The sequence below is a fragment of the Marmota marmota genome, unplaced genomic scaffold (genome assembly GCF_001458135.2).
Source record: "Marmota marmota marmota unplaced genomic scaffold, marMar, whole genome shotgun sequence".
NCBI lineage: Eukaryota > Metazoa > Chordata > Mammalia > Rodentia > Sciuridae > Marmota > Marmota marmota.
Genome location: NW_025999930.1, coordinates 1,474,124 through 1,480,683, shown reverse-complemented (window position 1 = coordinate 1,480,683; position 6,560 = coordinate 1,474,124). Strand labels below are relative to the sequence as shown.

The 6,560-nt window shown below is 34.6% G+C and overlaps 1 protein-coding gene across 1 annotated transcript in view; it reads left to right on the top strand.

The window, feature by feature from the left end:
- Positions 1 to 6,560, top strand: part of LOC107159670 (centromere protein P) — a 227,944-nt gene that overhangs the window by 33,512 nt on the left and 187,872 nt on the right. The window lies entirely within an intron of this gene.

The following is a 6,560-nucleotide window of genomic DNA, read 5'->3' as shown; positions in this document are numbered from 1 at the left end:
ACTTGACAAAAGGGTGATTTATATCCTGAGCAGGGTGGAGCAGACCATTGCAAGATTTTAAGGGAACATAATTTAAAACTTACTAATTATTTATTTCTGGAATTTTCCACTTGATATTTTTGGGCCACAGTTGACTTTGGGTAGCTATAACTACTAGAAGTGAAACTAAGGATAAGAAGGACCTCTATGTTAGCTGATTACTTAATTTGCAACACACAACAAAAAATACAGACTTTACAGATTAGCTTAGAAAAGCCATTAAACAAACAAAAAATGCAATAACATTCTCTTGGGAGGTGGGAATACAGTTTTCAGAATTGCTACACTGTATTATTTAAAAATTTAAATTTTCAACAAAAGTTACAGGCAAAAAAAAATTATAACAAAGGATGGCACACAGGAGGAAAAATCATCAATAGATGCTGCCTTGAGGAAGCCGATGTTCAGATTTCAATCAGCTCAAAGAGCTAAGAAAACCATATGAATGATGTCTGTGGCAACAAATTACCTTAGTCTTCTTCGCGTGAGAATATGTTTATTTGCATCACCTATGGAAAGTTTCCCTGGAAATGAGAATTCTAGTTTGATAGTTCTTTTATTTTGGCTCCTGAAATGTGTGCCACTTGCTTCTGGCTTCTATAGTTCTTGATGACAAATCCACAAGTAAGTCATTGTTCCCTTTTTTTTGGAATTCCTCATTTCTTTCTGCTTACTCTCAAGAACTTTTCTTTGCCCTCAGTTTTCAGATATTCAGCCATGATTTGTCAGGGCTTAGAAATCTTTGATTTTATTCTGTTTTGGGGGGGGGGTAAAATTTGGGAAGTATTCAGCCATTCTTTCTTTCTTTTTTGGTACCAGGGATTAAACCCAGAGGCACTTAACCGCTGAGCTACATCCCCAGCCCTCAGTCCTTATTTCTTAAAATATATTTTCAGCCTCAAGCCTTTTCTCTCCTTTTGAGGCTCCTATGACAAGAAGCTTAAAATTTTTATTATTATCCAACAACTCTCTTAAGATATCTTCACTTTTTCCTACAGTCTTTCTCTCTTGGTATTGAATAGTTTCTATATTCAATATAAATCTTCCAACTATGAACATACATAAATATATTTCCTTTTATTTAGACCCACTTTATTTCAACAGTGTTCTTATTTTTCAGTGCATGTTATCTTTTGTACCTTCTTGGGAAATTTATTCTTGAATATTTTATTCCTTTTGATGATAGTATAAATGGCATTTTATTTTCACATTGTTAATTGCATAGGAATGTAAATGATTATTGATGCTTGGTCTTATATTCTGCAACTTTTAAATATGTTTTTATTTTATTTTTTATTTATTCTTTGTTACTGGGGGTTGAACCCAGGGACACTTAACTACCTAGCCACATCCCTAGCCCTTTTTTATTTTTGAGATTGGGGCTTGCTAAATTGCTTAGGCTGCCTTTGAACTTGTAATCCTCCTGTATCAGCCTCCCGAACTGCTGGGATTATAGGTGTATGCCACCATGCCCAGTTTTTTAATTTTTAATTGTACACTTTTTTATGAGGTACATCAGATTAGGGTAACTGGCATTTCTATCATCTCAGAAATTTATTATTCTTTTTTATTAGGAACATTGAAAATTTTTCATGCTAGCTATTTTTAAACAATTGTTTTTTTTTTTATCAATCATAATTATCCTACTGTGCTATGGAACATTAGAAGTTATTTCTCCTGGGAAATGGGGATGTGGCTCAGTGGTAGAGGGCTTGTCTAGCATGTACAAGACCCAGAACCATTAAAAAAAAAAAAAGTTATATCTCCTATTAAACTTTGCCTCTGTGCCCTAATAATCATCCTCTCTGTAACCCTCTCTCCCATATCCTTCTCAGGCTTTGGTAACCAGTATTTTATTCTGTTTCTACGAGATCAATTTTTTAGCTTCAACATATGAGAACATGCAGTGTCTCTTTTTGTACCTGCCTTTTTTTCTCTTATCATAATGTGATTCAGTTCCAGACATGCTGTTACAGATAACAGAATGAATAAAAATCGAATTTTCATAACTAATATTTCATTTTGTGTGTGTGTGTGTGTGTGTGTACATACAACACACCACATTTTAAAGAAAATTCATTCATCCATTGATGAATTTCTCTGGATCTTGGCTATTTTGAATAGTGCGTCAATGACAAGCATGGTGGTACACGTCTGTAATCCCAATGGCTCAAGAGGCAGAGGCAGGAGGATCACATGTTCAAAGCCAGCTTTAGCAACTTAGCAAGGGTGTAAGTGAAATAAACGTATGAATAAAAAAGGGGCTGGGATATTGCTCAGTGACTAAATGCCCTTGGGTTTAATCCCTAGTACAAAAAAAAAGTGCAGCAATAAAGATGCAAGTATGGATTCTTTGACATATGATTTTATTTCTTTTGGGTATATGCCCATGTTGGAAAAACAAATTGCCTATTTTCCTTTGGTTTCTCACCATAATTAACACAGAAGACTTCTATAACTTCAGAAGATGTGGGATTTCTCACTACAAGCAAACAAGCATTACAGCAACAGCTGGATATCCTCAAATTTAATTCTGGTACTATTTGGAGATAGCATAAGATCCCCCAGGTTGAGGGCTCACTCCCCAAGACTGCTTCCCACTTTAAATGCTTTTCCAAAACCTAGGTTGTTTCACCTGTGCCTCTGACCTATTGGCTGTAAATCAAGGTTTTCACAAGCCTCCTCCTTGGGTTCAGTTAATTTGCTTGAGGCACTTACAGACCTCAAGAGAAATATATACTTATTTACTGGCTTATTACAAAGACTTTTACAAAAGAGAGTTGAGGGGATTCACAGGGCAGGGTACTAGAGAAGGGGCTTGGAGCTTCCGTGTCCTCTTCTCTGTGCGCCACTCTCCAGGCACCTACACATTTTTAGCTGTCTGAAAACTCTCTAGAACCCTATCATTTTGGATTTTATAGTGGAGAATTAATTTCATAGACTTGACTAAATAATTGGCCATTGGTAATCAACTCAACTTTCAGCTACTCTCTTCTTCCTGGAGGTTGAAGGTAGAGCTGCAAGTCCCACCCTCTAACCCTGTCTTGGTCTGCTCTAGCCCTGAAGCTTCCTAGGGGCTAACAACCATCAGTCAACTCCTGAGTATAGAAAAAGGAACCATCACTTTGGGAATCCCAAGGATTTCAGGAGTTGTAGGTTAGGAAATGAAGATGAAAACTAAATACATATTTTATAGTATCACAGCCTAGCAGTGGGATAGCAGTATGTTGGACAACATACTATTTTTTTTTTAAAGTTTAATTGTATGTATTCCTGGTATACAGTGTGATATATCAATACATATATACAATGTGTACTGATAAAATCAGGGTGATTGTTCCCATCACCTTATCAATATGTTTGAAGACTTCAAGCTTCTCTCTACTAGCTCTTCATGAAACATAATTAATAAAAGCTTTCTTTTTTCTTTTTTTTGAGGATGATGATATTTTGCAGTCCTAGAGGCCAGAAGCCTGCTCCAGGTCTCTTTCCGTTTGTGATGGCAGTTGGCAATTTGGGCATTCCTTTGCTTATAGATGCAATACTCAGTTTTCATACGGTGTTCTTCCGGTGTCTGTTTGCTATTATTTTGTTGAGGTTTTTTAATATATGTACAGTGTCTGACTTACCGATGTTTCAGCTTAACAATTTTTCAACTTAACAATACTGTTTAAAAAAATACTGTGAAAGTGTACTCATACAACTGTTCTGTTTTTCAGCTTTAGTATAGTATTCAATAACTTACATGAGATTTTCAACATTTCATTATAATATAGGCATTGTGTTAAATGATCTTGCCCACCTGTAGGCTGATGTAAATCAGGTAAATCTCTATGCTTATTGTAGGTATATTCAAATTTTCTTTTTCAAGAAAGAACTATATTCAAATTTTTCTTTCAGTTTTGCTCATTTCTATATTATTAAAAATGTGTCTATTTCAGCCAAGTTATCTAATTTGTTGATGTGCAATTGTTCATAGCATTCTCTTATTATCCCTTTTATTTCTGTAAGATCAGTAGTAATACCCCAGTTTTATTTCTGATTTTGGTAACTTGAGTCTTCTTTTTTCTTAGCCTTGCCAAAAAGTTTGTCAAGTTTGTTATTTTTTAATTTTATTTTATTTTCTAAGAATCCACTTTCGGTTTGGTTTGGTTTATTTTTCTGTTAACTATTTCCTTGGTATCTGTTGTAATCTTTATTACTTTCTTCCCTCTGCTAGCTTTGGTTTTAGTTGGCTCTTCTTTTTCTAGTTCCTTAAGGTGTAACATTAGGCTATTCATATAAGATCTTTTTTTTTTAATTTTTTTTTAGTTGTTGATAGATTTTTATTTTATTTATTTATATATGGTTCTGAGAATTGAACCCAGTGCCTCACACATGCTAGGCAAGTGCGCTACCTCTGAGCCATAGCCCCAGCCCATAACATCTTCTTTTTAATGTTGATGTTACAGTTATAAATTTCCCTTTTTACACTGATTTTGTGCCGCATAAGTTTTACTATGTTATATTTTTATTTCAACTTATGTCCAAGTATTTTCTGATTCTTTCTTACAATTCTTCTTGACTTGCTATTTAAGAGTATTTTGTATAGTTTACACATTCTTGTGAATTTTCTGAATCTATTAAGTTTTCTTATTGATTTCTACTTTTATTCTATTCTTCCTAGAAATATATTATTTCCATATTTTGTTACTTGTTTAAACTTGTTTTGTGACCTAAAATATGGTCTTTCCTGAAGAAGGTATCAATAGAGAACAATATATATTCTACTGTTGTTGAGTATAATGTTTTGATATGCCTTTTGGGTTGAGTGGTTAACAGTGTTGTTCAAATCTTTGGTTTCCTTATTGATTTTCTATTCTAACTGCTCTGTCCATTATTGAAAGTGGGTAGTTGAAGTGTCCAACTGTTATTTTTGAACCATTTCTATTTTTAACTCTGTCAAATTATAGTTCACATATTTGGGGGGTCTGTTGTTGAATGAGAGTATGTTTATAATTGTTATATCTTCTTGATAGCCGGACCCTTTTATCAATATCTAATGTAATTCTTTGCCTTGTATATTAATTTTTATTTAAGGTCTGGTTTTTCATCTGATGATAGGATAGAATCTTCATATCTCTTTTAGTTCCTATTTTGTTTACTAAAAAAAAAAACTCAGACTCAATTTCTCCTACTATCCACTCACCCTATATATTCATAACACTTATCACTTCTGATAATAAATGCTGCGGTTTGACTATAGTTTGTTCCCCCAGAGTTCCTGTGTTGGAATAATAAATCACTTGTCAGTTTTAAAATGATTTCTTGTATGACAAGTCATTTTTCTCCTGCCCTTCTCAGAATTATCTTTTTCTTTGGCTTTCAACAGATTGAGTATAATGTGTCTTGGTGTAGATCTCCTTGAGTTTATTCTCCCTGAAGTTTTTGAGCTCCTGGATGTAAATATTAATTTTTGGGGCCTAATTGGTGGTCTTTGACTATTATTTCTTTTTGTTATTGTTGTTCTGATCAGTTATACATGACAGCAGAATGCTCTTCAATTATTATGCACAAAAGTAGGGTCACACCATTCGTGTGATCATACATGTACTTGGGGTAATGATGCCGGTCTTATTCCACCATCTTTCCTATCCCCATGCCCCCTTCCCACTCCTCCCTCCCCTTTGGCCAATCCAAAGTTCCTCCATTCATCCCATGCTCCCCACTGCCCCATTATGGATTAGCATCCACTTATCAGAGAAAACATTCGGCCTTCGTTTTTTTGGGATTGGCTTAGTTCACTTAGCATGATACTCTCTAACTCCATCCATTTACCTGCAAATGCCATAATTTTTTATTCTCTCTTATTACTGAGTAATATTCCATTGTGTATATATACCACAGTTTCTTTATCCATTCACCTATTGAAGGGCATCTAGGTTGGTTCCACAGTTTGGCTATTATGAATTGAATGCTGTAAATATTGATGTGGCTGCATCACTGTAGTATGCTGTTTTTAACTCCTTGGGTATAGACCAAGGAGTTGGATAGCTGGATCAAATGGTGATTCCATTAGAAGTTTTCTGAGGCATCTCCATACTGCTTTCCAGATTGGTTGTACCAATTTGCAGTCCCACCAGCAGTGTATGAGTGTACCTTTCCCCCCACATCCTCACCAACACTTATTGTTGCTTGTATTCTTTTTTTATGTATATCCTTTGTATATTTTACCACATTTCACCTTTAAAACAAATTTTGTACTATATGTCAACATATCTCTGAGTCATTGAACAGTGGTTTAAAAAAACAAAACAACAAAAAAAAGCTAAGTATATACCTAAGCTGTAAGACTTAGTTTCATGCCATTATCATCTGACTAATGGGCGAAAAACACCTGAATTACAATAACCCATCTCAGCAAAATTTTCCAATTCAAATGAGAAGGGCTTCAATTTACAAATCTCTTTTGAAAGGGCAATATTAATGCAATTCACATCAGAACATCCAGTGAATATAATTTACAACAAGCCACAATTTTG